The following is a 23,856-nucleotide window of genomic DNA, read 5'->3' on the forward strand; positions in this document are numbered from 1 at the left end:
TGAGCTGGCAGTGTCAAATGTATGATAGAAGTTCTAAAAGGAAATGACTGGCTTGGGCCTGAGAATTTTCTTCCACGAGAATTTCAGGTTACACTCCCGACCAGTGCCCTCCTCCAGGTAGGGTCATCTGGACTCGCTCCGAAGAGGGAGCCCGAGCGGAAATGGAGTACCTCTTGTCTGCGCCGAGGCGCGCGTCCAGCGCGGTGTTCTGTGCGCGCCGAGCTCACTCGAAGGTTGCAGGCGGCTCCTGCCAGGTAGGGACAAGAGGACTCAGAAGGCTCCAGAAGCCGGCCCTCCCGGCTCCCACCCCCTGCCCAACCAGGTCCCACCCCAGTGGCAGGCGAAAGGCGGGAAGCTGCCCTCCACGCGATCCTCTACGCGCGCCGCGAGCACCTCAAACTCGCCCAGCTGAAGGGTGTCCGCAGTTCGATGCTCCGGGGCTGGAAGGCTCTGGCTCGCCGATGGCGGCGCTGCGGGCTCTGTTGCGGCCTCGCGAGTGGCGTCCTAGTCAGCGCGCAGCCCAAAACCACGCTCCTTTTCTAGGGAAAGAGTGAGGGGGCAGAGAGTGGGTGGTCACGCTGCCGAGACCCAGCTCTCATCTTGCCCACCTTCCTACACTGGGCACCCACTGGACCCGCCACTCCCTGCCCTCTGTTGCTGTTCCTGTCATGCCCTCCTCCCAATTTTGAAATTACAGTTGCTCAGGTCTTCCTCGCCCTCCCCCCTTCCCTTCTACCTTTCTGCCTTTGAGAAAATCCATCACAGCAGTCAGTCCACTATATATTCCAGCTGTCTCCTCCCTGCACCCACCCAGCCTTCACACCCTATTCTCCTATCCAGAGAAAAACTTTCATAAGGCTATGGACCCTATTGAAATGAACCTCCTTGATGAGTTCTAACCTCTAGCGAAGCACCATTTAAATTATTAATAGTAACACATACACATTGCAACGTATCTTCCCCTCTACCTAAATACACAGTGTTTAACTTTGATAAGATAGTTTTCTTTAGTCTTTGGTAGAATGAAGACTTTGGGCAAGTCCCTTAAATATCTGTATATTGTGCATCAATCTCAGCCTTGACACATCGTTTGTACTATATGTTTAAGTCTGACTTCTATCCCCAAATCCCAAAAGCAATCATCACATGGAGCTGTAAGGGAAACCAACCCAAAGCTAGTTGTCTTAACCCAACTTACCCTTAAGCAGGTCACCCTTTCCTCACTGGTTCTTGAGCTGGGATGGTTAAGATTATAGGCCAAACTCAACAGCCAATTTCCCAGCAGTTGTCTTCCCTAAAGCTCACTTCTCCCAACTCTACCATTATACAAAAAGCTGCACTCTGCCCTCCTCATTATATGAGTGCAGCTATCATTATTAGTCTTGCCCTGGCAATACCCTTCCATGTCCCTTCCATCTCTAGGACTAGCTCCTGTACAAAACAGAACTGCAAAGTGAGTCATTTACTCTGATTAGGTAGAACACACACAAATCCATCTCATATCAGATTTTCTTCAGCTCTAGGTTTCCAGGCATTTCAGTCCACTATTAACCATGGCCTCTTAAAGTTAGCAGAGACATTAAAAGTTACCTAATCCAACATTCAGCATTCTATCTGAAGTTTAAACCCTGCACTCTCCCAAAGAATTCTTCAACCACCAAAGCTGTTGTCCAATTTGACTGGGCCTTGGGCATTCCACTCCTATATACTAAGGATATAAATCATCAATTCACAGAAGAGTAATACCCCAAATCCAGTATATATGAGAAAAGATGCTCACATTCAAGGATATAATGCATTGTTTTCTCTCATTTAAGTTTAACAAAAATTGAAGCATTTGATATTATACAATGTTAGCAAATTTTTGAGCAAATGAATATTTTCATATACTTTTGAGAAGAATGTCAGCTGGTAAGTATAAGCACCATAGAAGAAAATTGGCATAATTTCTTTAACCTGAAAATGATCCAGAAATTCTGCTCTTGGTTCTACCCTCAAGTCAATGAAAAAACATATCTACAATGTGACTGATTTCTCTCCAGGGTCCACTGCTGCATTATAAATAGAAACTGCCTAAATGATGACAAATGTACTTTTTAAATTATTGTTGAGTAATCAAGAAAGTGAAATCTCCAAGGAAAGAAGGGAATAAAAGAGAAAGAAGAATCAAAGGGTAAGGAAAAGAAAACAGAGGAGAAAAAAAAAAGAGGAGGATTAGAAAAGTGAGACATAGTAAATTTGGAATTTGTCAATAAATATGTATGGTGAAAGGTAAGATATAGATATTGAATTACACTTTGTAAAGTTGTTAAATAGGTACGTAAAATTTCTTTGGTAGTTTCTAAATGACAGAAATAAAGAACAAAGCTTTTGAACAGGTGGAAAGTAAAAACTGAATACAAAAAAACAGATTGATTTGTGAGCAGTATAGGCAGTCTTCCTCTGTGCTTTGCTGTAGGCTACATTTTTGTCCTTTGAGTCATCTAGGGTTGACTGACTTTTCTCCCAACTCTAACATGACCCACTGTTACAGCGAGCAGGCCACTGCAGGCCCTTCCTCCTGGAGAATCCAGAGAAGTTCCAGAAGCAGAAGACAGCTCTGCTACTCTACAAAGGAGTAGTATCATCTCAGCCATGAACCTATTGTTGAACCTCTACCTCTTAGGTGTGGTGCTGACTCTGCTTTCCATCTTTATTAGACTGAGGGAGTCCCTGGGGGCTTACTGGAGAACCTATTTCCTGGGAGCTCCTGGACCACCAGAGGTCAACTAACTAGCACACAGCTCCAAGCGCCTTCCAGAGGTGTGGGGTGTGGATAAGACCTCCCTCCACCAGCTATAACCTTGGAACACTGACCTAAGCATATCCATCCAGGTGTCAAATGGCTGGAAAGGCAAGATGAGAGTATCAGTGTTATCAGAATTATTAATTGGTCCTTAAAGGGCCTCTCTCTCTGGATGCTCCTTGTCTGGGATAAAGAGCCTGTTTAATACATAGGTGTGAGTGTGTTGCCTATAACTGTGGGATAGAGTGATGTCACTCTTCTCCCTGGGTTCTGCTGTAAGATTTGCTGCCCTTGGCAACATGGCTCTGACATCTCTTAGACGGCAGTTTGTGCTTCACATTCAGCTTTTGGGAGATGGTGTCATTTTCATCATTGTTCCCTCAACATCTGCCAAGAGTTCCTTTGGACTTGGGTACCTTATGGTCATCTTATTTGGTGTTCAGCCTCTCTTCCATGAGAGCTTGTCTATGTGCAGATAACAGTTGAAGCAGTGGGTGGGTTGGCTATAGGGAGGGGAATGAGGGAGTAGTCAGTGTCCAAGTCTCATTGTTTCACATGTTAAAGTCCCTTCTTCAACATAGTGTGTATGTTCATACATTGGTCTGAAGGGGACAGTGGGATGGGTAAGCCAGCTCAGGACATAGCATTATGGCCACCATGTGGCTTAAATGAATTTTTCTAATGAAATAAAGTTGAATATATATTTTTTAAAAAGAAAGAAAAACAGGTTAACAAATAGGAACTCAAGCAAGCAAGAATAGAGGTGAAAAAAAGCATAGAAAAAATGACAAGTAGAAAGCACATTTAAAATGGAAGAACTAAATCAATAATCACAATAAACATATATAGTCTGAATTTGTCGATTAAAAGAAGGAAGATGTGGGGTGGTTCAGTCGGTTGAGTGTCTGACTTGGACTCAGGTCATGATCTCGCAGTTTGTGAGTTCAAGCCCCGCGTTGGGCTCTGTGCTGACAGCTCAGAGCCTGGAGCCTGATTCTGTCTCTTCAGATTCTGTCTCTCACTCTCTCTGCGCCTCCCTCGCTCATGCTCTGTCTCTCTCTCTGTCAAAAATAAATAAAAAAACATTGAAAAAAAAAAGAGGGACTCACAGGTATTTAAATAGGGTGCTATGGTGCTATTGCCTCAGAAACAGATAAATCGACAATGGAGTGGGTTAAAGAGCCTGGAGACAGACCTACACATTTATGGAGACTGTGTATGTGATAAAATCAATATAGTAGATCTGTAGGAAAACAGTGGTTTCTTCAATAAATAAGGCTAGGACAATTGGTTATCCATTTGGAGAAAATAAAAGTGGATTTCTACCTCATACTATCACAAAAATCAATCACAGGTAAATTAAGAATTTAAATGTGAAAACAAAGCATTACAACTTTAAGAAGAAATTCAGCAGACTATCTTTCTGATCTTGAGTTTGGTAAGAATTTCTTACACAAAATACAAGTAGTGCCAACCATAAAAATTACTATATTTAACTACATTTAAATTAGTGTTCTGTTAATCACAAGACATCATAAGTAAAAATAAAAAATAACTGTAATCTGGGAGACAATAATTACAGTACACAAAACCACAAACAGATTGCAATTAGGATCCAAGAGTTTTCCATGGAATCAACAAGAAAAGCACAGATACCATAATAGAAAACTCAGCAAAAGGCTTAAAGAGCCATTTTATAAATAAAGCATAATGAATGAATACATAAACATATTCATAACCTTACTGTAAGCAGAAAGTGTAAATTAAGACCACAATCAGATATGAACTAATACCTTTCAGGCTGCAAAAATAAAGAAGTCTAGCAATATCCAAGTATTGGTAAGCATGTAAAGTATATCAGTCAGGGTCCTCCAGAGAAACATAGAAAAAATATATGTATGACTTTATATATTTAGAGAGATTTATTACAAGGAATTAGCCCATGTGATTATGGAGGCTCAGACATCTCATGATCTACCTTCTATAAGCTGATGATCCAGGAAATCTGATGGTGTAGTTTCAGTCCAAGTCCAAAGACCTGAGAATCAGGAGAGTCAACAGGACTAAGTCCCAATCCAAGGGAAAGAAAAAAACCCAATATCCCACCTCAATAAGTCAGGCAATTCTCTCTCCCTCTGCCTTTTTGTTCTATTTAGATCCCCAAGAGATTGGATGATGCCCACCTACATGGAAGAAGGCAACCAACCTTCTTTGCTCAGTTTACCAATTCAACAGCTCATCTCATCCAAGAACACTCTAATAGATTCACACAGAAATTCCATGTAACCAAATATCTGGGTACCCAATGTCCCAGTCAAATTTACTCATATAATTAACCATCACATGAAGCAACAGGCAGTGTCACACAGCTAAGAAAGCATGAATTGATTTGATTAGTCTAGAACACAAGTTGGCACTATTTTGTAATTTGAACAAGCACATAACCTGCAAGATGTCTTTTCACTCCAGGAGTGTGTGTGTGTGTGTGTGTGTGTATGTGCATTTAATTTTTTAATATTTATTTTTGAGAGACAGAGAAAGGCAAAGCACATGCAGGGAAGGTCAGAGAGAGACAGAGACACAGAATCCAAAGCAGGCTCTAGGCTCTGAGCTGTCAGCACAGAGCCCAATGTGGGGCTTAAACCCACAAACTGTAAGATTATGACCTGGGCTGAAGTTGGATGCTCAACTGACTGAGCCACCTAGGCACCCCTCCAGGAATACATCTTGAAGAAATTCTTGCATGTGGGTACCAAGAGACATACACTAGAATGGAATATTCTTAGCAACAGTGCTCATAAAAGCAAAAAAACTTAGAAACAGTCAAAATGACCATTAACAGGAGAAAGGATAAATTAACTGTGATATGTTCTCACACTAGGATGTTACTGTGTAGTGAAAATGAATACACTCCAGCTATACTCATTATAGATGAAAAAATAATTTTCAGAAAATACCATTTTTATAAATTTCAAAGACAAACAAAATGAAACCATATTTTCTTTACAAATACATGTATATTATAAAATAATTTTAATAGTAAGAACATGATTAACATGAAATTCAGGAGAATGATTAAGTTAAGGTATACAAGGGAATGAGATCTAGAAAGAGTGGGGGCACCTGGATGGCTCAGTCAGTTAAGCGTCCAACTTTGGCTCAGGTCATGACCTCAGAGTTTGGGAGTTTGAGCTCTGCCTCAGGCTCTCTACTGTCATCACAGAACCCGATTCTGATCCTCTGTCTCTATCTCTCTCTCTCTCTGCCCCTCCCATGTGCACTTGCTTGCTCTCTCTCAAAAATAAAGACATTAAAAAAAAAAAAGACCTAGAAGAATGTATAAAGAGCTTCAATGAATGGTGGATTGATTAGTCATTATGACTATGGTTTCCAACATATGTATGTTTTGTATATTCCCTTATATTATTGAATAGTGTATAAAAGTGTTAGGATAATGAGAGCCTAATACATTTCAAATACAGAAAGACAAAACTTGCTGACTGGTCACAATGATTTGAAATGGAAAGAGAACAAAACTAATGTTTTTAGCATACCTGCTTATGGGGGTGACAACAACAAATATGAAAGATGGAAAGGGAGGTGATTAGTGGGGAGGATAAGTTGATTTAGTATTTGTTGCATTAGAATTGATTTTGGATTTTCTGGAATATCTAAAATTTAGCTAGAAATATAATTAAGTTGAAAGGTCTCTATTTTGATAGAAAATTGCTGCTTTGAGAATATACATTGATAAGATACAGTTGAGAAGATGGAGGACTATGCCCAAATTTAGGGAGTCTATGAACTGCAAATGGAATCAATGAAGGAAGGAGAGAAAGAGCACTCAGTCTATATAAGCTCTAAGATAGTATAATATCACAGAACCAAAGGGAGGATGCTATGGTCTGAACGTTTGTGTCCCCCCAAAATTCATATGTTGAGGTCCTAACCCATAAAGGTGATGGCACTAGGCCTTGGAGAGGCTTAAGTCATGAGGATGGAACCCTCATGAATGAGATTAGTGTTTTATAAAACGGGCTCCAGAGAGATCCTTAGTGCCGTCTAACATGTGAGGACACAGTGATTACCCAGTCTTTGGTATTTTGTTATAGCAGCCCAAACAGACTAAAACAGAAGATATAATTCAAGAAGCAGGGGTGCCTGGTAGAGTATGTATATAACTATTGATCTCAGGGTCATGAGTTCAAGTCTAACATTGGTCATGGAGCCTACTTAATAATAGGAAAAAAAAAGAAGGCAGAAAGAGGAAGAGCAGGAGGAGGAGGAAGAGGAGGAGGAAGAGGAGGAGGATGAAGAGGAAGAGGAAAAAGAAAGGAGAAAGGAAAAGGAGAAGAAGGAAGAGGAGAGGGAGGAGGAGGAAGTGGAGGAGGAGGAAGTGGAGGAGGAGGAGGAGGAGGAGGAGGAGGATGAAGAGGAAGAGGAAAAAGAAAGGAGAAAGGAAAAGGAGAAGAAGGAAGAGGAGAGGGAGGAGGAGGAAGTGGAGGAGGAGGAAGTGGAGAAGGAGGAGGAGGAGGAGGAGGAGGAGGAGGAGGAGGAGAAACAGAAGACAGCAGTTGGTCAAACACTTTAGAGAAGGTTAGGAGAACTGGTCTTGAAATAAGATTTTTCATTTGGCAAAAAGAAGGCGCAGTAGTGAAATTCAAAAACACACAATACATTTTAAAATAGCTATGAAAAATTCATGCAGAAGTTTAGATTTAACAGTCAGTATCTGTAAAGCCAAGTTAACTAATCCAACTAATTTATCATTATATCCAAAGCAAAACCTTTAACTAAGCAAGTATGTTTTCAAAGACATGCATTATTTTTATTAAAATCACCGTTGCCAGCAGCAGTATATTCATCACCATCCTATCATGATCATCTGTTCGCAGCACAACCCTGGCCATCCAGAGACTCCATCTCTGAGTTGTATGATACAGCATCTCTCATTTTCTGTCACGTTAGGCCCTAACCTACTTCAAAGTCCCTTCTACTTAATTCAGTCTTACTTCTGCAACTAGGTGTTCATTTTCATTACATTCCTTGGCATCTATTCCTATTTGTATTTGGCATCTATACTACCTATGTTGTCTTTTTTTCTATGAAAACGTGTCATCTTTCCTACTAGTTTATAAAAAATACTACGTTTATTTCATATTTTTCTAGTTACTGGCATATAATACAATAGGCACTCAATAAATATTTTTAGCTCATTTCTACTTCATATCCATAATATTCCCTCCATGTAGGAAGATCTGTCAAACCCAAGTCTTGCAGAACTCTAGTGTTGCCTGTGAAGACTGCCTGGTTTAGTCAGGCCAGTAGTAGCCTAGTCATTCCCCCCAACCCACCATTCTTCCTACCTTCCAATCACTTAGTTGCAGTTCTGTCACACTTGTGTTTATTCCAGTTCTCCTTTATACAGCATGCTTCTCCAGGAAATACTGCCATCATCACACCCCACAGAATTTAGAAGAGCACTCCACACACACAGCAGGGACATGTTGACTGACTAATGCTGAATACCTACAAAAAGAATAATTTTCCAATTCATTGATCTTCTGACTCATTATAATGAAAGACATTAATTTAAAACATCTACAATTGCAATTGCCTCTAGTAAACCTTAATAATGATGTATTTATCAAAATGTGATTCAATGACCTTAGGGAGAAAGAGCAGGAAATGAAGTTGAAACCAATAAGTACCCTGCAGAGAAAACAAGCACTCCTTGACTGTGACTAATTGAAGGGAAATTAGAAGGCATAATTTTTTCAGGAACACAGAGACAAAGATGAACAGAATACTGTCTCTGGAAATAAGAGAAAAAGTTCAGGAGAAAAGTTGAAAAAAATCACTAATCCTTACTCTTGCCAAAAAATTAGTAGAAAATATTGTTGAGATTGTTTAAGAAGAAAAAAATAAAAGTGTATTTTAGGTTTACTTTATCTTTAGTTTAGCTGCAATATAGAAAGTATACAAATATTATGTATTCCAGGATCCTAATTTTACCTCTTTGCATTATTTTGTAGTGGTTAAGGATCACAATATGTATCCTTCACTTTTCACAGGATATTTAGGATTAATATTGAATTGATTCATGTAACATGTAGAAATCTTACAAAGTAGTTCATTTACTCACCCTTGCATCCTTTTTGCTAAAGTTGTCAAATGTACTACATCTATGTACATTATAAACCTCATGATACAATGTTATAATTTCCAGTGCTCTTCATTCCCCCTCTCTGCCAAGACCTAAATTTACATGTTTTTATTTCTCTTTAGCCTGAAGAGCCTCCCTAATATTTCTTGTAGAAAGAACTGTAGTTATAAATATAGGGCTTCCCTGAGTTCCATGAGTCATTCTAGTGAATTGTAGAACTTTAAGGGTAGTGGGAACCCTTAAATATATAGCTAGTGGGTCAAAGGCACAGGTGGTCTAGGAAGCCTGGAAGTTCAGATAATTTCTGAAGTGAGGGGAGGATTGTGTCCGTAACTTGTGAAATTTGACCTAAATCTGGGTACTGAGCATTAGAGTTGTAGTTGTAGCACACACAACTAGGCATATTATCATTAAATTTTAGAAAAGTAACACATTCTAAAAGATGGCAGAGAACAATGGTACATTACATACAAGGGAATTATGAACTGAATGATTTGACAACTTCTCATCATAAAAGTAATGCAGACTAGAAAACAGGTGGAACATCATCTTTAAAGTGGTGGAGGGGAGAGGGGAACAAAACCATATCAACTGAGAATTTCCACATCTTGTGAAAATGATCTTACAAGAATAAGGGTGAAATAAAATATATTTTCAGATAAAGAAAACTAAAAGTATATGTTGACAGTGGGATCCCTTGTATGCAATGTACTATGGTTCTCTGGCATCTTTCAGAATTACATGGTTACATGTAAATTACATAGTTAATCTCTCTGGTGTGGCCAGCCCCCATCCTGAGACATCTCATTAGCATAAACTCAAGTAAGGTCCCAGGGGACCATAATAAATAATAAAGACATTCCTGTCATTCAAAGAAATTCCAAAGACTTAGAGGTTACCTCCTAGGAACCAGGGACAAAGGCCAGCCAATTCTTTATGATAGGTGCAGTTTTCTTTGTATTTATACTATTGGGTTTGTTGTACTTCTTGAATGTGTAAATTTATATCTTTCACCAAATTTGGAAAATATTCAGCCATGTTTTCCTTAGATATTGTTTCTGCCCATTTTTCCTCTCTCTCATCTTCTTCTGAGACCCCCAGTTACATGCATCTTAGACTTTTTGATATGTGTTTACTGTTTATTTTTATTTCAACATTTTTTGTGTTCTTCAGGTTAATTTCTATTGACTTATCTTCAATATTGCTGGCTCTGTTTTGTCATCTACATTCTGTTGTTAAATTCATCTGGTGACTTCTTCAAAAAATTTTGTTGTTTGAGACAGAGAGAGAGAGATTGAGTGCAAGCAGGGGAGAGGGACAAAAGGAGACAAAGAATCATAAGCAGGCTGAGCACAGAGCCCAACACAACAATTAAGGGAATTTTCTTTTTTTTTTTTTAATTTTTTTTTGATGTTTATTTATTTTTGAAAGAGAGACAGTGAGAGGGGAGGGGCAGAGAGAGAAGGAGTCACAGAATCCGAAGCAGGCTCCAGGCTCCAAGCTATCAGCACAGAGCCCAATGCGGGGCTCGAACTCATGGACTGTGAGATCATGACCTGAGCTGAAGTCGGACACCTAACCGACTGAGCCACCCAGGTGCCCCAGGGAACTTTCTTAAGTGTATTAATATCACTAGTTTGAATTCATTGGAGTGACACCAGTGTTAGTCAAAATTCTATATTATAAAATATTGCCAAAGAAATGTTATAACTTTTCATTACTTTTTAAGGACTTTACTAGCAAAGTGCTAAAAACAGAGCTTCAGAAAAGATGTATTTTATTAAGTATCTTAAAACTGAAATTAGCATACACACATACAAAAAGATCATCTAATATTAATGTCTATTCCAAAAGCTAAAATAACATATACAAAAATAAGTAATTGTTACTTCTCTGGATGATAGAATTTAAGGTTTTTTTTTCTTTTATTTATAATATTTTGAGTTGTATTACTTTGTAATAAAAAAAGAGTGATTTTAAAATAGAATACATTCTAAGGACATTTTATTCATATTAAAGCATTTTCAAATTCTATTCATGATTTTCTCATAGACAGCAATTAATGCTCCATCCAAATCACTAGAAATTCTAAATTATTATGGGCTCCATTGAAAATACTACTAAAATGAAAGCAAATATCTAACTATTCGCAATTAATTTCCTCATAAACTTATGTCCTTATACCATAAAAATCTTTAAGCAGTGAAAGGATTAAAATGTTTAATTTTTAAAGGAAAAAAATGTTATATATAAGAAAAGTAAGCAGATATTTTGAAAGCAAAGATCTACATTAGTAGTAACCTTTTAACCTTTACTTGTACTTAAAAATTAGCAATGATTTCCTAGTTTTGAAGAAAAAATTAGGCTTTACATCTCTTCTCAATAAGCAGAATGTTTTTTGAACCTTAAGAATCACTGTCACAGGTTGACTTCTCCAGGAAGCAGGTTCTGTGATAGCATTTGCGGGGCAGAATGTTTGTTAGGGAGTGATCTTGGGATCAAAACCTGTAGGATGGAGGGAAAGGAAGCAGGACTGGGCAGAAGGAAAAGCTGAGCTGTGATGAATTCCCAGTGTTTTCAGTGACCTCCATGGGAAGTCCTGAAGCTGAAATGGCCCACTGGTTAGCCATGTTGTCAAATGGGTCATCCCTTTTATCCCTTCCTCTGTTAGTTATTGGAAGACCATGTCTGGATGGATACACCCTTGGGCAAAATGGCTTTTGCAGCTGAGACAATCCTTGAAGGGGCCTACAGCCAAAGGCTATTTGTTAATATCACTCTCAGAAGGTGAGGCAACATGTTCTTCCTTGAAGAGATCTGGGTGCTACATCTCCACTTTTATCTCAATTGTGAAATTTCCTTTCTATTGGAAGTTTCAACTAAATGCTAGGCTCAGTATGAAACAAGTAAAATTATACCCAAATTTAAGGAAAGTTGGAAATCTGGGTTATCTAACACCATGATAGGGTATAGAATTCTGGGCAGTAAAGGCCCTATTTATGAAAAGTAGTTGAAACAATTATTTTAACTAAAAATGAGAGACCTATTAAGAAGCAGATGGGATTATCTGGCAAAGTGTCTAAGTATAAATATTGTATAAGAATAAAATAATCTTCTAGAGCCACACTTTGCTGCTAAATCTCTTTACAAGATAAGAGTTGAAAACAGAATGCATTAACCAACACTCTAGGAAGTGAAGCTTCTGTACCCAGAGGGTTGCAGCTCCCTTTGTGCGCCTTCTCTGTAGGTCCACAGTGCAGGCACAAGGGAAGGCTGTACACCAGGAACCAGACAGAGAATGAAGAAGAATGCAAAAGAGTAAAGAACAACGTCCAGCAACAGAAAAAGATACCAGGCATAAAGAAGAACTGTTCTGCAAAGTCAAATGGCAAACTAATATAACACGAATACAATCTTTATTCAGGTTGGATCAGGTCATCTGGTACTCCACACTCACATATAAGTCTTAAACCAATTCTACCCTAAAAGGCTCCCAAGAACTTGTACTTGCCCTAGATACAGACTCATCCAACCTGTCAGCACAGAGCCCAACGCGGGGCTCAAACTCACGAACCATGAGATCATGACCTGAGCCAGTCAGACACCCAACCGACTGAGCCACCCAGGTGCCCCTCATGCAAAATCTTTAATGGCCAACTCTAAATTGAAACTACTAAAGAGAAAGAAATTCTAGAAACCATAGTTACAGCTGAATAGACATGGTATAAAATTACCAGTCATGCCCTTCACAAAAATACCATGAGAAAGAAGACAGTGATTCACCTCAACCCCAATCATGGCCCTATTTAAAAAGACATGAAGTGAAGTTGGATGTATTTAAGACTTACAAAATGTGATGGGACAAAACAACTCAATGAATTCAACTTTCTGATTCCAACCACCCTACAATGTCATCTGAAATTCTCAGATATTATGACTAGCACTTGCATAACAGTTTTTATCAACTTGGCTACTGTTGTTAGTAAAATGTTGACCTGGGCGGATCATAGCTTTGACTCAGTCACAATTCCTATCTGCCTATGTAAATAAAATGGATCAAGATTATTCAATTTTATGTCCTCTTTAATTCTGTTACAGCCTTTTATATCTAGCTTCAGAGTAATGTTTTATAAGCAGTAATCTTTGTTTTCTTGTTGCAACAGTTTAGTATCTTAGAAGGAAGTAATACAAAAGTGATGTAGTTGTTTTCTCTCCTCTTTGAGCTGTAATTTCCATACATGACAGATCTCACCTTCTTTTAACAAAATGCATTCATCAGCTATAAGACACCATTTTTCTATGATAAAAGAAAACACCTTTCATCTATTGGAGAATATTCTGTCAGAAGTCTTACATGGCAAGACAAATGACAATGTTAACATTTTTTTCTAAGATGACATTTCATATGAGAGATAATTTCCTTAATGAAGAGATGTAATCATTCCTAACACAGTAGGCAAAGAGAAGTCCAAATTTGAAATTAATGGCATACAAGAGAGCAGTTCTTATAGTCCAACATCAGCCTATAGAGGTTTACTTGAAGGATTATTAATTCCTTCACATTTCAGAAGGGGAAAAATGATAACAAGGGAGGAAATTTCATCCACAAATAAATATGTTATTGTAACAGAAAAGTTGTAAAGAGAAAAAAATTCATATTAACACATTCTTTAGTTCCCCACAACTATATTATTAATGAAGATATTATTAAGAAGAGAAATGACAGGATATAAAACCAATGCAAAGAAATCAGTTGCATTTCTATACACCAGTAATGAAGCAACAGAAAGAGAAGTCAAAGAATCGATCCCGTTTACAATTGCATCAAAACCCATAAAATATCTAGGAATAAACCTAACCAAAGAGGTGAAAAATCTATACACTGAAAACTATAGAAAGCTTATGAAAGAAATTGAAGAAGACACAAAAATGGAAAAAATCCCATGCTCACAGACTGGAAGAACAAATATTGTTAAAATGTTAATACTAGCCAAAGCACTCTACATATTCAGTGCAATCCCTATCAAAATAACACCAGCATTCTTCACAGAGCTAGAACAAACAATCCTAAAATTTGTATGGAACCAGAAAAGACCCCAAAAAGCCAAAGCAATCCTGAAAAAGAAAAACAAAACTGGAGGCATCACAATCCCAGACTTCAAGCTGTATTACAAAGCAGTAATCATCAAGACAGTATGGTACTGGTACAAAAACAAACACTCAGATCAATGGAACAGAACAGAGAAGCCAGAAATGGCCCCACAAATGTATGGCCAACTAATCTTCGACAAAGCAGGAAAGAATATCCAGTGGAATAAGGACAGTCTCCTCAGCAAGTGGTGCTGGGAAAACTGGACAGTGACATGCAGAAGAATGAACCTGGACCACTTTCTTACACCATACACAAAAATAAACTCAAAATGGATGAAAGACCACGTAAACCTAAGACAAGAAGCCATCAAAATCCTAGAGGAGAAAGCAGGTAAAAACCTGTTTGACCTTGGCGGCAGCAACTTCTTACTCAACATGTCTCTGGAGGCAAGGGAAACAAAACCAAAAATAAACTATTGGGACCTCATCAAAATAAAAAGCTTCTGCTCAGCAAAGGAAGCAATCAGCAAAACTAAAAGGCAACCGACAGAATGGCAGAAGATATTTGCAAATGACATATCAGATAAAGGGTTAGCATCCAAAATCTATAGAGAACTTATCAAACTCAAACCCAAAAAACAAATAATCCAGTGAAGAAATGGGCAAAAGACATGAACAGACAGTTCTCCAAAGACATCCAGATGGCTAACCCACACATGAAAAAATGCTCAACATCACTCATCATCAGGGAAATACAAATCATTATCACAGTGAGATACCACCTGACACCTATTAGAATGGCTAACATGAACAACTCAGGCAACAACAGATGTTGGCAAGGATGCAGAGAAATGGTGGGTATTCAAACTGGCACAGCCACTCTGAAAAACAGTATGGAGGTTCCTCAAAAGGTTAAAAATAGAACTGCCCTATGATCCAGCAATTGTGCTACTAGGTATTAATCCAAGGGATAATGCTGTTATGTTCAGTGTATGTATGCTGTTTCGAAGGGACACATGCACCCCAATGTTTATAGCAGCACTATCAACAATAGCCAAAGTATGGAAAGAGACCAAATTTCCATCAATGGATGAATGGATAAAGAAGAGGTGGTATATAGGAGTATTACTTGGCAATCAGAAAGAATGAAATCTTGCCATTTGCAACTACATGGATGGAACTATAGGGTATTATGCTAAGCAAAATAAGTCAGAGAAATACAAATATCTTATGACTTCACTCCTATGAGGACTTTAAGATACAAAACAGATGAACATAAGGGAAGGGAAGCAAAACAATATAAAAACAGGGAGGGGGACAAAACATAAGAGACTTAAATACAGAGAACAAACTGAGGGTTGCCAGAAGGGTTGTGGGTGAGGGGATGGCCTAAATGGGTAAAGGGCATTAAGGAAGACACTTGTAAGGATGAGCACTGGGTGTTATACATAGGGGATGAATCACTGGAATCTATTCCTGAAATCATTGTTGCACTATATGCTAATTAACTTGGATATAAATTAAAAATAAATACATACATAAAATAAAATAAAATAAAATAAAATAAAATAAAATGATGACAAAAGTTCATGTAGAGAAAAAAGAAAATAATGTGTTCGTGTTTTGTTGATTCAATTCATATTAAATTTCATATTTCCCAAAAAAGAAATATCTGAGGACATTGACAAGTTATAGCTGACACATCAAGAAGTAGTAAGAAGTCGGCCACTTCATACTAAAGTAAGGTGTCAGACTCAAATTCAGATTTCTTTTCCTTTATTATTAATTCCAGTATAATTAATGGACAATGGTATATTAGTTTCAAGTGTACAATATAGTGAACAAATTCATATTTTGAAGAAAATGGTCACAAAACTCTTGGACCTCTGAGGTCTTCCATCCCCAATGGGCAGAGAACAGGGAATGCCTGTTCACTTTCCTCACTTTCATTTGGATGTGCAGAGGCCTCCAAGAAGCCTACTGAGAGAGCACACTGCTTTACTCCTACAGTGGTGAGGCATAATGAGTAGTCTGATTCCTGTCCAGAGAAATCAAGAAGTCAAGAAATTGGCTCACCAATTGCTATGGTGCTAAAGGAGAAGAGTTTCTATTGTTTGGATATTGGCCTGCACTCTAATTTGCCAAGGTAAAGTCTATGTGAGGGTTTCCCATGACTGGAGGTGGGCCATATATGAAGAAGAGCTCACCCTGGATTCAGTTCAATAGACTTACTGAAAGGGATCAAGGGGCCCATCCACAAGGATAGGATCTAGAATAGGATTCTCATAGGAAAGAATATCAAAGAAGTGTTCAAACACAGATTTATCTACTAAGGAACAAGAGGTGAGAGACCTCAGTGGTAGGACTCTTCTAAGTACCCATAAAAGCATCCATGAAAGAGTTAGCTCTAAATACCTGCCAAACCCAGGAACTCAAATCTAGCCCACGAAAGCCAAGTTCAAGTAAATATATTCTTATTATCTTTTCTTCCTCTGTCTCATGCTCCAAATCTAGAATGGCCTGAAGTCAAGGTCAGCAAAATGGCACCTAAGATCAGCACTAGCTAAAAGAAGGAGGAAAGTTGTAACTTTGAATTAAATGCAGAGTTTTGATTATTATACAAGAACCAACACTCTAATTTCTGAATCCAGACTGTTTGGGCCCTGAAAATGTTTTTCAGGAATGTTTATTATCTAAGAGTGAGTAGAAAATAAATCCTGGAACTCTAATTTAATAGTGGAGGAAAACTCCCACTACTGGAAAGATTTAAAGAGATAATGGGAAGCAAAAAAAAAAAATGTGTTTTGTTAGGTGTTATGCTTAGAGTTTGGTCAATGTAAAAGTAATTAAAAAAAAAAAAACACTCACATATAAGTCTTAAACCAATTCTACCCTAAAAGGCTCCCAAGAACTTGTACTTGCCCTAGATACAGACTCATCCTTTCCATTGTTCAACTATTGCCACCTCATTTTGACTCATCAGAAACTTTTTTAGCATTCTGTTAGGTCAGGGGGGCCAATGCTTAGCTATAATTGCCAAACTGGGTTGTTTTCCACTCAGTTTTGTTATAATTGGGGTTTGAGCCTAATTTTTCTTACTAATAATTACATAAAATAATTACATAAAATCAAAAGTTCTATATTACCTTTTGATATCTTCATTTTTTTCTCTCTTGTCAGTTTGGTCATTAAAATTGGGAAAATATCTGATAACTGTAATTGCCTCACTAATAGCCATTTCCAGATCACATAAAATATGAACTGAGAAAAGGGCCCAGTGAGTGCAATTTTACTGAAATACTAAGAACATAAATAAAGTTCTAGTAGGTTGAAGAGTGAAAGGGAGATAGGGAAATAGGTATCAGAAATGAATACCGAAATTTCTGGGAGCTCTGCAGTAATCAAATGAGAAATTTAGTGCTGTTGGAAAAGACAGATTGAATGAATCAATGAATTTAAATGAATGAATTTAGTTAAATGAATGAATTAAATGAATGAATTTAAAGTCCAACCAGAATTATTACAAATTCAATGTTTTAAAATTATCTCTTTAGAGATGTCTATGGCCCTTTAGAAAGATTAAAAAACTATATATTTTTTATGTTCTATACAACTCTTGAACAAAATAGGTTCTTAATACACTTCATTTCTACACACACAACCATGTCCTCTAATAAGTTATGTGTTGTTCACCTTCTCAGAATACAGTCTCTGCCATGTGTTTATGTAGGCTATAGAATGGGTGCAATGTGCACAAATGTTATTCCATTCCAAAGCTGTAGCTTACCACGCATGGAGTGACAGTCTAACACACACGTATAGTGTAACAGCACTCCAGCTGGTCTTAAGGGCTAACTTGCTTCAAGTTAACACACTCCTTGCCTGCTGACGTAAGGCCCTTCATCTGTAACAGAACTAATTTGCTTTCTTTGGTATTTGCAGACCACTGGCCTCGGGGAATAAGGAGCCAAAACTTTCCCAGGCCACTGAGGCCAGCATGTCTGCTTGAAGCCACCTTAGCTTTCTGTTTAGCCCAGCAATCTTTTAGCAAAATGTTTTTTTCTGGTTAAAGTCACACAAATGACTTTACTGACCTCTGTGAATCTATAGACCTTCCCCTCCTTTGCAAAAATAAGAGTGCTCTTGACCAACCACCGTCTGGTACCTAGGAAAAAGACCTTTTTGCACAATCAGTCCTGGACACCAAAAAAACAGAATTTCCTGCAAAATTTCCGAGTACCAAGATAACTCTGTAGCTGGCATCATCGAGTCTGCATGTAATCAAGAAGTGTCACAGACCACTATACTCCCTTAACTGATTAAACCCATTTAAAACTCTGGGCCATGTAGAAACCTAGGAGCTGGCCTTTGGACAAGAGTCCACCTTCTTCCCAGGTGGCTGGCCTCCTGAATAAAACTCATATTCCTTTCCAATCAAAACTCATATCTTGAGTATTGGCCTTTCAACTGATGGGCAGCTGAACTTAGGTTTCGGTAACAATAGGACAATGACTTACATGTTCTTACAATACCTCTTCCTACAAGAGAATATTCTAGATGATTAATTTATGATGAGGTAGTAATAAAGACTTAAAATAATACATGAGTATGTTAATATAAATATTTTTTTCCTTATTTTGTATTATTATTCAAATTATCTAAGAATTCTATTTTACTGTTAAGTGTATATTGTTCAGCAAGTATCAGTAACAAGCAACAAAGAAAATGTGTTAGATAAATAAGAATCTTGAATATATTACTGAATTTCCTGCTGTATGAGTGCTCTTGTTTTGGATAAGCAGGAAGCAGTATTATCAAAGTTCCTTCTGATAATTCCACGGCCATTCTTATACCTGTAGATGATTACAAGAAAATATTAAAAAGAGAACAATCAATGACTCATAGTATAGTGGAAGCCCCTTAAAATACTTTTATCCTTCTAGTACAGGTGGTTGACACTGGGGGTCTTAAAAACATGATTCAACCATTTCTTAGGATTTCTATAAATATTTCTAAGAAAATAACCTTTCAATAACATTCTTCAAATTAAAACCAGGGTGCATTAAGAACAAAGCAAAATCATGTTCAATAGGAATACGTTTCTCCACTCACTATGAATTCAGGTATCAGAAATATTAGTATTTACTTCTTGCTTTCATTAATACAACTACTCTGCTTATTCTTGCTCAGTTATTCCAGTAACCATGGCAGTGTTCCAGCCCACAGATGAGTATGTGGGATAAATTTGGAATTCAGTAATTGTTATGTGAATGAAAGAAGGAACAAACTATAAATCCCTAGGAAAAAAGGCAATAAATCTACTATTTTTCTTCACATGGGTTTTGTTTCAGGGCAATAATTACATGGCCAGAGGCCCTCAGTTTGACAGCACTACATTTTAATCTAGAAAGATGAACCTTAACTGGTATATGGCTCTCATTTGTTCAATCTATTTGCCCTTATTACCTAGGAGAACTTGATTTAATCACTGAGTTTCAGACCCCAATTAATAATTGTTCTCAGAGTAACAATATTTTTAATGGCATGAAACTAAAAGAATTTATGTTATGAGGATAACAAGAATAACTCTGTGCCCCACTTCAGGTGATTCATATGTCATAGGAGTTAGCAATATAGCCACCATCTTTCTTAAGAATAAATTAACAAAAGCAGGGTGCATATATTGAGTCTGAGGCCTGGGCCAAATGGACCCTGTTAGGAAATATAAAAAGAATAAGACATATACATCTAAACAGCTGGAGATGACAAAGTAACCAGCTTATTAAAAATAAAAAAAAATTTAAAAAAAGAGCTTTTCAAGATAGAGGTAGCAATGAGACATAAGCATGGAACTTCCAAGAAAGAAATTTTATAAATGTTCCCACCTGGAACATGGATATGATGTCTGGAACAATAGCAGTCATTCTAAGATCATAAGGGGATCTTGAAAACAGTGATATGATCAAATGCATTATGTTTGAGAGGGAATAAAACACCTCTGGAGATCATATGGATAAAGGATTACAGTGAAAAAGACCTTTGGGTTAAATTATTTCCTCTGTACATGAAAACTAGTGAAGCCTGATAACAATTTCACTATAGAATCAATAAAATAATTAAGTTTAGAATGAATCTTATAGAAGCAATATAAGCTGCCACCTTCTGTTATACTGAAGCCTTACTCTTTCCATATATTCCCCCACTGGAGGATCTCCCACAGTAAAGCTTTAAATTGTTTTAGTAGAAGTTAGGGCCTTTTGTTCATTCCACAAATAGAGATAAAAAACTAAAAGCAGATGCCCTGAGAGAATTAACACATTGGGTTAAAATCATGTCAGGTTGTAAAATGCAGGTATCATATTCATGTCTGAGATCCAGTTTTCACGGGTACTGCGAGAGGATAGCAGAAGGGTACTTAGTACCTGTAGTAAAAAGTAATTATAGTGTCGGCAGTGGAGGGCGGCGGGGAGGAGTGCAAAAAGGGAAGGTTAAGAATACTAAAAACAAACTATTATTTCAACATTTTGTCCTTGGGGTGACTCTGGAAAAGGAAATTCAGAGAGAAAACATTTTATTAGTAAGTACTAGTAAATCTAATCTAATGATTACTTCTTGCTAACATAATATTCATAAAAACTGTAGATGCTAAAAAAAAAAAACTGTAGATGATGGAGTATCAGAAAGTTAATTCATAGCAAATTCTGGGATAAGCTAGTCACCTCCTGAGTAACTATTATTAATAGAGAGAAATTAGATGAATAATATAAAATTGTTTATTTTTGTAGTACTATAGTATAATATAGAACTATATTTTCAATTATGTGTTATATATGAAATTTCCTGCAAATCTGAGTAGTTATTATAAAAAGAAACAGGCTTGGGGCGCCTGGGTAGCTCAGTCAGTTAAGCGTCTGGTTTCAGCTCAGATCATGATCTCACGGTTTGGGAGTTCGAGCCCCATGTCAGAATCTGTGCTGACAGCTCAGAGTCTGGAGCCTGCTTCGGATTCTGTGTCTTCCTCTCTCTTTGCCCCTTGCCTGCTCATGCTCTGTTTCTCTCTCTCTCTCTCTCTCTCTCTCTCTCTCTCTCAAAAATAAACATGAAAAAGAATTTTTTAATTAAAAAAAATAAGACACAGATTTATTTATTTACATGCTTAACCTCCTTCTTTCCCGTCTAGCTCCAAGTCCATCCTGGTTTAGGCCTGTGATTGATATCACAGGAAGCATCTGACTTAAGCAGATCTGGAAGACCTGCCCATCCACCAAAAACCTCTTCCATAGACTTGCCATGGTACCTGAAAATTCCAGCAATGGAGTTATTTCTCCTCAGTGAAGTAACCGGAAGCCATTGAGTACATATCTTTAGTAGGAGTAACTTTATGCCAATTTCACCTAGAAACATCTTGACACAATTATTTTGTCAGAATGGCTAGTCTGTCCTTGGAAATATCCTCAGGAAATAAGCTGTAGGCTTGCTAAGTTTTGATATGAGAGGAAAAAAAGAGGGAAATAAAGAGGCCTGTTGGAGGAGAAAACACCACATTAGGAGTTCCCTTATGTATCCTGGGAAATTAGTTTTTGATATAGAGAGGAGGCTGGCATTTCCAGGAAATTAGTGAATACCCTAGAGAGTGGTATAAAATTGATGACAGACTCTATCTTTGCAGTTTCACATATAGACCCTTTAACTTAGTTATGTTGACTTCTCTTGAAAAGAACCAAAAGCATGATAGACAAAAGGTAGGAATCTAATTAATAGAAGGTGAGAGGGCAAAAGATCAATTTAGATAAACTATAAAGCAAATAATCAAGTTAGTTCTCATTTTAGTCTGCTGACAAAATTAAACAGTACAAAATCATAAAGTTAGATTTTTTAATTATATATTTGTTCATTTTACACTTGCACTTACAATAATAGCTACACTAAAATATTTATCAGATTAAATGTAATGTGGTGTCCAAGATTATATTCTGGAACAGAAAAAGGTTGTAGTTGAAAAAGCAAAGAGATCAAGTAAAGTCTATCGTATTGTACCAACATAAATTCCATAGTTTTGACAAATGGTTAACATTAGGGCAAGCTGAGTAAATGGTATATGAAAGGTCTTTGGGCTATTTTATAACTTTTTGCAAATTTAAATTTATTTCAAAATGAAATGCTTATTAAAATTTTTTGTTAAAATAACTCTAGCTTATATTAAAGATTTTTTTGAAATCAAATTGTGAGTTATGCCAAAGGCTCATTTGGGACTATCATGCCTATTATGCCAAATTCTCTAATGCCACTAAGTTTAATGTTTTTCCTATACTTTTATCTTCTTAGCAGCAGTGGGTAAGGTGTTTTGTCTTCTCAATGGCAGAGGTAGTAATTTTTTTTGTCCAATAATGACTTTTGCATCAGGTCTGGATAATGCCTTGGGTCATTTCACCTCATGTTCATTTTATCTGCACATTTTTAAGGGGACAGTTTCTAGTTTCATGTTTCTTTTACTATCTGATAACCAGAGCTGTAATAAATATCTCAGGCTCTGACCGTGTTTTTCTCAAACAAAATATGCTTTCTCCTTTGCTTATAGTACATAACGTTCCTCTGTATTTTAGGATGTTTTAATATCATTTTCTCATTTGTTTTTATTTGCTGTTATCATTTTCCTGTGTATATATTATGGGAAAGAAAATCATTTTGGCTTGTGTCCATTAACAAGAAAAAAAAAATTTAGAAAATAAATAGATTGGGCTTCACACTGGTCTGACAGAACAGAAAGACCCAGTGAAGACAGTAATCCAAATGGCAGCAAAAATTATCAAGATTAAACTAAGTTTCTACATACTAACAACCTAATGTTCTGATTAATTAATCACAGGTGAAACAACAATCCCAACTTTATTGACTAGTGGGGCAGAGTGAGGTTCAATAGCAAAAGAGCAACAGAGAGGGCTTTTTTTTTTCTTCACATTTTGTATTTCCAAATAATCACTTTCATAAATGAGGGGTAGAAGTATGAAAAGGATTTCAGAAATAAAGAGCCGGAGTGGTTAAGAAAGATTACTGTACGACTAGCAGCGTGGTGCAGGGTCGCCTAACTTCGCTGTAGATTTTTTTTTTTTTTTTTTAATTACAGAAGGCCATGGGGAGAGGAGGTGAGTGGAGCGGCTGAGATCTGGCCACTCTCTGCAGGTCCTGTCCCGGCAGAGAAAAAGTATGCTAATTCTCCCAACGGCACGCTTCAGACGTGAGGTGGAGAAAGCCCCCTGTCTACACACCTCCAAGAAGCTACTGTCTCACAAACGGTTGAAGACAAATTCCCTTCCCCACTACACACAATGAAATTGTTACAGACCTCAGGTCCTGACACATGTGTCCCAAGTTTTAAATGCATTGTCTCCGGGCTTTTACTAGAGATTACTCAACTCGTCAATGAACGAACAGCCATTCAGCCTCTTCTTTCGCCGCTCAATTTCTGTCTTTTACGCGTTTGGTTTTATTGTCTGTTGGTGGTTCTTCTCGTGTGTGTGTGTTTTGTTTTTTCCACTCCGCTTCACCGAGTGAACACTGGTACCTTTGGTTTCCTCAATTAGCGGAAAAATTCCTTCACGGCCTCAGTCTCCAGTCCCTTCCCATGCAAAGTATTCATTCCTGAGGTATCCACTGTGCACCCGATTGTCCTTTGTCACAGTGCCCCTCGACATTTTCTCAGTGTTTTTCGCTGCTTTACGCCTAAACAGAAATCACTTTTTCCCACCTACCAGTAAGGCAAGCCGCTCAGCGCCTGCGCCTGTGCCAGTTGGTGGGAGTCTATTATACAGCGCAT

At 37.6% G+C, this 23,856-nt stretch overlaps 1 protein-coding gene across 13 annotated transcripts in view; it reads right to left on the minus strand.

Moving 5' to 3' along the window:
• FAM237B (family with sequence similarity 237 member B) overlaps window positions 1-23,833 on the minus strand; it is a 166,508-nt gene extending 142,675 nt beyond the window's left edge. For 7 of the 13 annotated variants that reach the window (XR_006594856.1, XR_006594855.1, XR_006594845.1 and 4 more), the window contains exons 1-4: window positions 23,386-23,756; window positions 8,152-8,314; window positions 394-539; window positions 171-247 (exon numbers count right to left, since the gene is read on the minus strand). The gene's annotated coding sequence lies outside the window, so the exon portion shown is untranslated. Of the gene's footprint in view, window positions 1-170; window positions 248-393; window positions 540-1,590; window positions 3,793-4,763; window positions 4,824-8,151; window positions 8,315-18,802; window positions 18,896-23,385 lie in introns of those variants that run through there. The other 6 variants (XR_006594846.1, XR_006594849.1, XR_006594850.1 and 3 more) reach the window with 6 other exon arrangements.
• Between the last annotated feature and the right edge of the window lie 23 nt (window positions 23,834-23,856).

The sequence above is a fragment of the Felis catus genome, chromosome A2, assembly GCF_018350175.1.
Source record: "Felis catus isolate Fca126 chromosome A2, F.catus_Fca126_mat1.0, whole genome shotgun sequence".
Lineage (NCBI taxonomy): Eukaryota > Metazoa > Chordata > Mammalia > Carnivora > Felidae > Felis > Felis catus.